Here is an 11,445-nt window from a genome sequence, read left to right on the forward strand (position 1 = left end):
GCCTGCGGTGAGAAATAATTCTCTTATTATAAGTTCTGAACCGTGACCCAACACGATTACCGGTATGTTTTTCCTCTTAAACACTCGGTACATCCATTTCCATTGAGTTATGACACTTTCGACATACCCTGGCCAGGACAGTCACCATGTAACCCGAGTAGCCTAATATGCCATATGAATAGTTTGCGAACTTATGTAACCCACATTCAGATATACTTTCGTAATCGATACAAGCACTAAATAAAAAATATTCAATATATTCAAGAACATCCTTAACCAATCATGAGACACTTTGTGGATAACTGATTGAATTACTTTGTGATTTCACATATGCTTCTGCATTTCATGATTTATAAGGAACCCGTGATTTCTATGAGAATCCATGTAGCGAACTTTCTGACACCTATCCCAAGTTGTAAGCTTTAGGTAGGCTAGTATACAAAGATACCCCGAGGACATACTTGTCCGAATCTCAAAGACCACATTAGCCCCTTAATTTGCATTCAGTTGATTTGCATAACAATATCACATTTACTTTTATGCTCATGATTGTAGAGGTTCTTGCCTATTCATCATGAACAAATCTTATAGTAATGCTAGATCTTTCACAAAATTTAAGGACTAGATCAATTCATTACTGAAAAGCAAGCAATCTCAGCCATATATCTGAATATGTTTCCCACAAGAACATTGTATATTTTAAGTTCAGATTGAAGGAACCTTGATACTTTGTGTCTACCGATATCCCAAATTGTAATCACTGAACTAATCAGTTATATTACGATTAAGCAGCTTAAAAGCTAAAGTATCGTCACTTCTTCATTTAGCGCAGTAACCTTACTTAATTTTTTTTTTTTTTTTTTTTTTTTTTTTTTTTTTAAATTTTCTTGACACTATATATACAAACTTATACTAAGACAACTCTTTTTGTATTTTTTTATGACTATCTATGTACAACTTATACTACAAGACACAAAAATACATTTATTCTTTGAGAGAAACTACTCGGCATTCTTCATACCATTGAGTTGAAATAACAACTCAGACGAGTCCATCAAAGCTTTAGTGTATAAATCAGCAAGATTATCATCAGTAATAACCTTTTCTAAATGAATAAGCTTTTTCTCAAAACAGTCACGTATGAAGTGATACTTTATATCTATGTGCTTGGTGACTTTAAAGTTTTTCGGATTCTTGGTAATATCTATGGCAGACTTATTATCAATACAAAGGAGTATTAGAGATATTCATACCATAATCGCGCAGTTGTTGCTGTATCCAAAGCACCTGAGAACAGCAATATCCAGCAGCAATGTACTCTGCTTCACAGGATGACTGTGCAACAGATGTCTGCTTTTTGCACTGCCACGATACAATTCTCCCCCCTAAAAGCTGACATCCACCGGACGTTGATTTCCTATCCGAGTTGTCACCACCATAATCCGAATCAGTATAAGCTACAAAGTCAAAACCATACATGGATACCAAAGACCTAGACGAGGCTTGGCTTTCACATAACGAAGGATTCTTTTTGCAGCTTTCAAGTGAGACTCTTTCGGATTAGCCTGATATCTAGCACACATAGAAACAGCAAAGGTAATATCTGGACGTGAGGCTGTCAGATACATCAAGGATCCAATGATAGCTCGATATTGAGTGGCATCGACAGATGGATCATTAGGCTTATCAGGACACAACCCATGATTAGTCTTAATTGGAGTAACAGCATCCTTAGCATCAGACATGCGAAACCGAGTAAGCAAATCTTTAACATACTTGGTCTGATGTATAAAGAACCATCTTTCAGTTGATCCACCTGTAGACCAAGGAAGAAGGTTAATTCCCCCATAGCACTCATCTCAAACTTAGCCTTCATGCTGTGTTCAAATTCCTTGCACATTTTGTCATCAGATGAACCAAAAATGATGTCATCGACATAGACCTGTACAAGCAAGTAGTCCTTCCCCCTTTCCATTTAATAAACAACGTGCTGTCTATAGAACCTCTGGTAAAACCACTTTCCTTCAAATGTGTTGACAATTTTCATACCACGACGATCGAGGAGCCTGATGTAAACCATATAAAGCCTTATCGAGACGATATACTTTATTAGGAAAGTCTGGATCCTCAAACCCGGCAGGTTGTTCGACATACACTTCTTCTTTAATATCACCATACAAGAAGGCACTCTTTACATCAAGCTGATACACCTTAATACCTTTATAACTAGCATATGCCAGAAATAATCGAATAGCTTCAAGTCTAGCTACAGGTGCAAATGTCTCATCGTAATCAAAACCTTCTTGTTGCTCAAATCCTCTAACCACCAATCGAGCCTTATTTCGAGTGACTACACCCTCTTCATCGCGTTTACAACGAAAAACCCAACGCGTTGTTAAAGGAGATTCACCAGGAGGTAAGTCAACTAACTTCCATACCTCAAGCTTTCGAAACTGAGCCAATTCTTCTTGCATCGCCTCAACCCATGACGGTTCCTTAAGAGCCATTCCAACATTCTTAGGCTCAACCTGAGAGATAAAGCAGTAATACAAGTACCAAGTAATTGCCCCAGTATCCTTAACTTCAGCAAACATACACGACGGTTTCTTAGATTGATTCCTCGTGCGAACAGAGGCAGAAGCATCACCAATGATTTGCTTGACTGGATGATCCTTGTGGACTCTGGTTTGAGGAACCTTATCGACAGAAAGATCATCTCCCAAATTCGTCTGCACATGTTGCTCTGGAGTTTTGTAATCTGGAGTGTTAGGCTCCTCCTGAGTTTCACCTTCCGTGTCATCAGTATCATAGAAAGGAGAATCAGGTAGAGGTACATGCAAAGGATCAGTAGGAACTATAGGAGCAGGCTCTAAGGTTGAATCTGCTACTTTTGTCCCACTAGATTCTCCAGATTCAGAGGTAGGCTCAACTATTGGTGAGGAACCAGAAGAAGAACCAGAAACCGGTCCACCATCCAAGGATCATGAAGAGTAACGACATCCTCCACTGTTGGAACACCTGCAAAAGAAACAGGACCACGAAAAGAAGTGAAGACACCGTCATAATCAAAATGATTAGCAGGACCAAGGTGTACAGCAGGTTTGTGACTGACAATTACAACATTTGTACCAAGATCTACTTTGCCAGTCTTCTGATTGTACACTCGCCTAATCGGTGTACTTGGAACATAGCCCAAAAAGAAACCCTCCTCAGATTTAGGTTCAAATTTCCCTTGAGGAAGAGTTTTAAGAAAAGTGCACGGAACACCGAAAGGCTCAACATTCTGTAAATTGGGCTTTTTGTTGTGCAATAGTTCATAACTAGTCTTCTTAAACCGTTTAACTGTCAAAACCCGATTCAGAATGTGACAAGCTGTATTCACTGCCTCTCCCCAGAAAGTAATAGGAAGCCCTGAATCAGCAAGCATCGTCCTGGCTGTCTCAATTACGTCCTGTTCTTCCGTTCAGCCACTCCATTCTGTTGTGGCTCATATGGTGCACTGTACTGATGTTGAATTCCTTTGGTCAAGCAAAATACAGTAATAGTATTATTCTTGAACTCAGTACCATTGTCACTCCTGATTCTCTTAACTTTGACTCCATGGACATTTTCAACTTGCTTGACAAAATCCATAAATCGTTCGGCAGTCTCATCCTTGGTCTTCAAAAAAATACCCATGAGTACCGCGAGTAATCATCAGTGATCACCAAACAGTAAGACATCCCTCCAATGCTTCTTTTGTTCACAGGACCAAAGAGATCCATATGAAGTAATTCGAATGGTTTGGAAATAGAGTTGAGTACTTTGGATTTATGCGGATTCTTATGTTGCTTTCCTTTCAAACACGGTACACACTTATCTTCCATCCCAAACTTCTTAACAGGCACACCGTCAACTAACCCAAGACTGATAAGTTCATTCATTTTCCGAAAGTTGATATGTCCCATTCTACGATGCCATAGGAGAGATTCAGACTCATTTGCCTTGCTCAACAAACAAAGGGGCTCCTTTGGATTATCAACACCTAAAATTAAACCATAGATGTCTCTCTTCCTAGGAGCTTTGAGCATAATCCATTCTTCTGGAATAACAAAACCCGCTTCAAGATGTATGCCTCCTTTTCTGTGAAATGAACATTGTTGCCCTTATCACAGATCTGTGAGACACTCATTAGATTGTGAGTAAGTTGTTCCACATAATTAACTCTTTCTAGAGTTAGTTGTCCATTGACGACATCTCCTTGACCGGTGATGTTGCCGCCCTTGGAACCAGCAAAACTAACATATGACCCATTTATACCAGTATAATTGGACAAGAGCTTCTTGTCCCCTGTCATGTGCCTGGAGCATCCACTGTCAAGGTACCACAAATGAATAGGTTTCCTAGGAACTCCCTGCACATCAAATGAGAAATATTAGTTATCATTGGGGACCCAAACCTTCTTAGGTTTGGGTCGTCCCTTCTCATCCTTGAGAATCAGTTCAGTCCAATATCCATTGCTAGAAGCCGTGGGTGTGACTTGATTCTCAACTTGTCTTCTTACTGGAGAAGACTTCTGACCGTTCGTTGGAGAAGGTCTTAAGGAATGAAGGCCAAAAGAGGGTCGGACACTTGAATGATTTCGGTCATAAAATGAATTACGACTTGAAGGTATGTGTGACCAACTTGAACTCCCACTGGGGGTAGTGAATCTTTGTCCCATAGGAGAAGAACCTTTTGGTGGAGATTCACGTCTTTGAGGTATAGTAAACAGTTTGAATAAGATTGAACTTTAGTTTCATAAACCTGTTTATCATTACCCAACCCCCTTTTACCTTCCGAGGTGGTAACCTTTGAAGGAGAACCTGATCTCCGAGGTCGATTAGGACATACACTGTAAACATGACCTTTTCCATGACAATCAAAGCAAGAGAGGACTTTAGATTTTTCATTGTATCTACCTTATTATTGGTACTTACAGATACACTATTGTCCACTGATTTACTTGTTTTACTAGGATCCTTATGGTCTGTTTGGTCGGTGATATCCTAGACTTACTTTGGGACTTCTTTCGAGCAGGCATTAAGATATGCTTCAAAGCCTTAGTTGCTTCGATATTAACAACTAATTCATCTTCAGATTGACTAATCCTAGACTGCTTAGGTAAAGGAGTTTGACGCAACTGACTTAATCGCTTCATATCCTTAATATCAACATCCAGACTTTATCAATCCTCTTAGGGTCAATTAATGATAACGGGAATTCTAACTCAGTGTAGACCCTACTACTCTTACGAAGTGTAAAGTGAGTAATACTGTCTTTTTGACCATAAGAAGTGGACGAATCTAGGACGACACCTTTCAATTTCTCTTCCTTGGTAGGTTGAGAAGAAACTCCTTTAGACACTGTTGTCTCCTCAGTCAAAGTAGGCTTAGGAGACGAGTCTTGAGATTTACCAACATCAACACTAGGTTGAAGTAGGACTTCCGGGATATTAGGTTCTACAGGAGTATAATTATTGTTGAAAGGAGGAGGCATGCTATTGTAAGAAACCTTAGCAGAGTCAGAACTCTTAGATGGAGAGTCCCCAAATTTTTGCATATGCATCAAAAGCTCATCATGTCTAGTTGAATCAACCTTAGCTTGTAAGTCCACTATTTCTATTCTAGCATCAGCTAGTTCTTTCTCGATAGTAGAACACTTCTTAGCTAATAATGCATAAGCTTCACCACCTACTCTTTCTACAGCCACAGCATGTTTAACTTTGTCTTTCATAGCATTAATGTCAGACTCTAAAGATTTATTCTATCCTTTAAAAATCTTTCTCTTTCAGTGACAGTTAAATCTTTTTTAATCAATTTATCTCTTTCTTCATGAGCAGCATTAACAACAGATTCTAAATGCTTAATTCGTTCATTCTTTTGTTCAATTTCATCAAACATTCGATTAACAATTTGGCAAACATGAACAATAGTACGAAGAGAATAAGATACCTGTTGATCTGCTTCTTTGCAGTCTGCCATGTACGCAACAAAGTCATCCACACTCATGCCTGCTGGAATTTCATACTCCGTCATCTGCTCTTCAATCGTCTTTTCAACCTTTTCAGTAGCAGAATCGTCTTTGTTCTCGGCAGCGTTCACCTCTCCAGAATCTTTCGTATCAGCAACCTCAACCTCTTCATCCGACTCAGAATCAGTGTCATATACCTGAGTAGAAGATTCCAAGTTCGAGCTTTGAGCATTTTCATACAGATGCTCATCACTGTGGTAAACTGAGGTGTCCAAGAAATCCTCAACAGAATCTGCTATTTGAGCCATATCATCAACTATTTCGGCCAAATAAGCATTATTAGTCTCATCCTGTGGAAGATTCCAGACATAAGAACCATCAGGTTGAGCAGCTACGATAGCCTTGTCATTGCTATTTCCAGTAGTATCTTCAGTCAACAAGAGAGCTCTACTTGCATTCTGATTAAAAGGACGATTACCACCTCTATCTTGATGGTTAGGGGTAATGTTGACATCTCTCTTTGGTCGTTGACATTCTTTGGCAAAATGTCCAAAGCCATCGCAATTATAGCACTTAACCTTTGACTTGTCAAAGCCCTGAGTACCCCCAATAAGCTGTCGACCTGTTCGCTGCATAAATCTTTGCACTCTCCTAGTGATCATCGCCAAATTCCATTTCAGATCCATTTCTTCAACATCATCTGGATCTATTTGGTCATAATCTTCATCAATGAGTGCTGGATCCGTGATCCTCCCAGCAACAAAAGCTTCATGTGCAGCACACATTGCAGCAAAGACATTCATCCTTCCCTCAGCAGATTTCATATCCATAGGCATAGACTTGTAACCAGCAGAAGTAGATGAAATGTTACCAAACGACATATTTCCAGGCTTGGCATTCTCATTTGTCTTTCGAGCCTTGAAACCAGCATCAGAAGCCATGAAACCTGCAGAATCATCTCCATCCATAACACAATTAGGACCTTCTTTCGTGCCAGAAGAACCAACTCCAGAAAAGAATGCATTAATATCAGCTGTAGGATTCTTCATAGTGGCATGATAAAGAGATGGATCTTGTGTGAAGTTGTCTTGGAGATCCTTTGCCTTATCCTTCATTTCTCTGTTTCTTAATGTGGATATAACACCATCTATACGAAGAGATGCATAATCAGCTCTTTCTTGCAATCCATGACGAAATTCTTTATAAGCTTTCGGCAGACCATCCAAGAATTTATCCACTATCTCAGTAGGAGTATACTTAAGATCAAAATAGGCTAACTCAGCAAGAAGATGTTGAAATCTCAAGATAAGATCCTCAACTAGTTCGTTCTTGGTAGCATTAAAGCAATCAAATTGTTTCTTAAGCATCTTAACTCGATTTTGCTTCAATAATGGATCACCTTCACAGTGAGCTTCAATAGCATCGAACAGTTGCTTGGAAGTCTTGTACTCCTGTTTAGGAAACAAGTGCACTAATTCTTGAGGAATGCACATTTTAAGAGTAGAAAGAGCCTTAACTTCAACAGCATACAAGGATTTTTCTTCACCTTTTAATTCTCCTACTTTGTAATTAGTTGTAACACCGTTTACAGTAAGAGTTGGCCATTCATATCCTTCAGTGATCATAATCCACATATTCAAATCTTCTCGTTGAATATAATCTTCAAATTGACCTCTCCACGCCCAGAAGTCAGCCAATGAAACTAACTTCGGTGGAGAATTAGTACGTCCAACGAGATGATCATGATAGACAAGAGAATTCAGGTATTGAGCAACAGCAGTGTTGGTTGACGAGGAAGCCATTTCGGAATTTTTTGCACTGAACGAAGATAGATCTTAAATTCGTTTGAATGAGAGAAACGAAGATAGGATTAACTTCGTTTGCAGGAGGAAACGAAGATAGAATTATCTTCGTTTGAAGGAAAGAACGAAGATAAAGCAAAATCCGTAAGGTGAGAGTAACGAAGATAACTTGAAATTCGTTTGAAGGAACTTAACGAAAATAAAGCTAAAAACGTTGGAAGAACTCGAAACGAAGATGAGGTTAATTTCGTTTGCTAAATTCGTTTGAGAAAACGAAGTTAGCGACAGTAAGGGTGTCGGGAGGTTGATTTTCAGAGAAAAGAATCAAACAAAACGATCTCGAACCTTCGATAAGAAATCGATTGGCTCTGATACCACTTGTGAGTCCCTCGATAGCTATAGATCTCTCTCGAGATCGTCTATGATTATGTCGTGAGTGCGGAATCCTCACGAGATAACTAGTTTGATTAGTAAATTGGTATATCGCTAATTATCAAATAAATAATCAGCCGTATTGTCCTATCTTCGTTTCTATAAGCTATAGAACGAACTTAGGTCTCTGGAGTACTTGTATGTCGAACGTCTATGTATATCAGGGTATTCGTTCGTATATATATGTTTCAGGTCGAACTGGGCTTGCTGGGCTTTGTTCTTACGAACTTAGCTGCCAGCCCATCTAACGAAGTTAATCTTCGTTTGTACCAAACGAAGTTTATCTTCGTTTGCCTCTAACGAAGATATACTTTATCTTCGTTAGATGTAATACTTGGTTATATTCCTAAGTGTTTCATCTTAAGGAATCCTAACACATATTATGTTTGTACTTGTATATCACACAACAAACATCATACATAACACATATATATATATACAACTCCAAAACATGTAATCGATCATTACCAAAACATAAAGTCCATAATCTATCAATTACATATATAGATACGACATAAATTAACATAATGTCTCAATCTAAACAACATATTAAATCTAAGTTGCTGTTGTCACATCAACGTGCATCAACACATAATATGTGGATAATTAAAAATCTGTTATGACAAAATTATTTAGATGATGAAACTTAAAAAACAATGTATAATTTATTAGTGTTTTTTCATTAAAAAATTAAAAAATATATTTTTTTTTAAAAATAACATTATAAAATAACAAAAATAAAAATGTAATAAATTGTAAGAAGAAAAGTGATTATGACATCATAAATAAATTTTTTTTTTAAAATAAAACTTAACTTTGAGAAATAATTTGGATGTGACAAATAAGCAATATTTATGGAATAATGATGTCACAACAATCCTCTTATATTTAAAATAAAGATGGGTAAATATTACAACCATTGAAACGAATTAGACAAATTTGATAAAATCCCTTCTTGGTGAAACAAATTTATTTTAAAAGATAATTATTAAGAAAAATGCACGCTAAATTTTAAAATATATATATTTAGTTAAAAGCAATGAGTAATAATCAAATAAATGCTTACTAAATTTGGTATACTTTTTTTTTCATATAAATATCAACTGTAAAAACTTCATGCTAATTATAATAAAAATCCTTTTTGATATTTACATATATAAATATTGCTATCATAGCTAGAAAAATTTATCTAATGGATACTTTAAAAATACTATTAAAAAAGTGTTGCGCTATTTAATAAAGTGTTGTATTATCTAAAAAAAAGTGTTATATTATCTAAAAAAAAGTGGGGGTGCAACTTACAATCCAAACTTGTCAACTTGAATCCAACCACCAACCTTGAAAAAATTGGGTTGACGGGTTAAATTGGTTGGTGGGTTGATTTCATGTCATTGGTGGGTTTGCGGGTGGATCGACATTGAAAACAATTACAAAAAATTAAAATAGATATCAAATCTCTTTTTATATACGATATTACCCAAAAAAAAGGGTTGCCAATGAGTTCAGGTTTGCGGATTAACGGGTAGAACATCTATGACCTTAACCTAACCTACTAAAAATTTCAGGTTAGCAATTTACCCTATCAACCCGAACCCAACCCACTAGCCTTAAAAAAATCGGCTTGGTGGGTGAAATGAGTTGGTGGGTTGACAGGTTGATTTCAGGTCAAACAGGTCATATGGGTTATGGGTTGGCGGATAGCTTTTAGGTCAAATGGGTCATGGATTTGCGAGTTGACGGGTTAATGGGTTGGTGGGTCAACCTACTAAAGTTATTATTAAAATTTTAATTATTTTCAGGTTAGTGGGTCGACCTGTTAATCCAAAGGGTCAACCTGAAAATTTTGATTTGTTATACTGAATCATATACTGAAATTTTGATTTGATATACTGAATCATATTTGGTTAGTGGGTCGACTAATTAGTGAGTAAGTGAGTTCACGGGTCAAGATTTTATAACCGTGTTTTGATTTTTTCGGGTTGGGTCGAGATTGACAGCCCTACCAAAAAGTATATTTCTCGCAATGTGTAAATGTGCGATACATCGTACATATATAAATTTATTTCATAACCCAGTCAACGACCGGGTATTGATCTAGTTTAAAATAAGAGGAGTACATAGTTGTATAGATATAGATAAATACTATGAAGATTTTGTTAACAATAATCCTCAAGACTATAATTAATCATTCACTTTTTAAAATATTCTCTCTTAAATGCTCTTATTTTAATTTTATAAAAAATCTTCAATTAGTGTAATTATGGATATCTGTTATTTAATCAAATTTTTTCATCAATATACATTTATCTATAATCTTTTATAAAGAGGATTGAGATTAAGAAATTAAGCAAAAAATTTCTTCCCAAAATACCCCTACATGAAACATAAAACCCTTATATATTCCCCTTTCTCCAATTCTCTCTAATCATTACACACTCTTATCGACCTAACTTCTATCACCCTCCGTTGTCGCCCCCCTTCTCCACTGCCTCCCATGATATCCACCACTGCCTGCCTTCCTCACTTTCTAGCCGCTGCAACGCGCGGGCACTATGCTCGTACACATAAAAGTAAACATAATTTTCTCCTTTTAAGTGGTTAACCCAACTACTGAAAAAAAAATTATAAATTTTTCATCCATAAGGTACTCATCTTTTCTCATAAGTAATTAACGTCTCCTTGTCTCTTTATTTTAATCGGCTTTTTTTCCTTGGTAAAATTAGTTTGATAGTTTGAAACCCATTTATGCTACATAGATGTTTGGCTTTATCTATTAGTCTTTCGATTTCTTATATATAATATAGGAATTTATCTACCTATTACATGCTTGTGTTCTATACGTATATGTTGCCATATAATGTTTATGGTTATATATCAAAGGCGGTACCAGGAAAAAATCATAGATAGGGCAAAATTAGATAAATCATAAAAAATAAATTTAAAAACCTATAGAAAAATTTTAAAAATCTATTAAAAAATTTAAAAATACATGACAAAATTTAAATTTGGAAGTGGACATTGGCCCCTTATCCCCCCTTTGGTAACGCCACTGGTAGTAGCTTATGCGTTTTTTAATAAATTTCCAAATGAGAATGAGGATAAACCATGGATTGATTAGCCAGTTGATGATGAGCCTTTTGTTGGCTAAACTTTTTTGACCTTTGAAGTAGCACATATATTCTACACAGATTATATATGGTTTTATTATTCGTAAAGATCG

The sequence above is a fragment of the Erigeron canadensis genome, chromosome 9 (assembly GCF_010389155.1).
Source record: "Erigeron canadensis isolate Cc75 chromosome 9, C_canadensis_v1, whole genome shotgun sequence".
Taxonomy (NCBI): Eukaryota; Viridiplantae; Streptophyta; class Magnoliopsida; order Asterales; family Asteraceae; genus Erigeron; species Erigeron canadensis.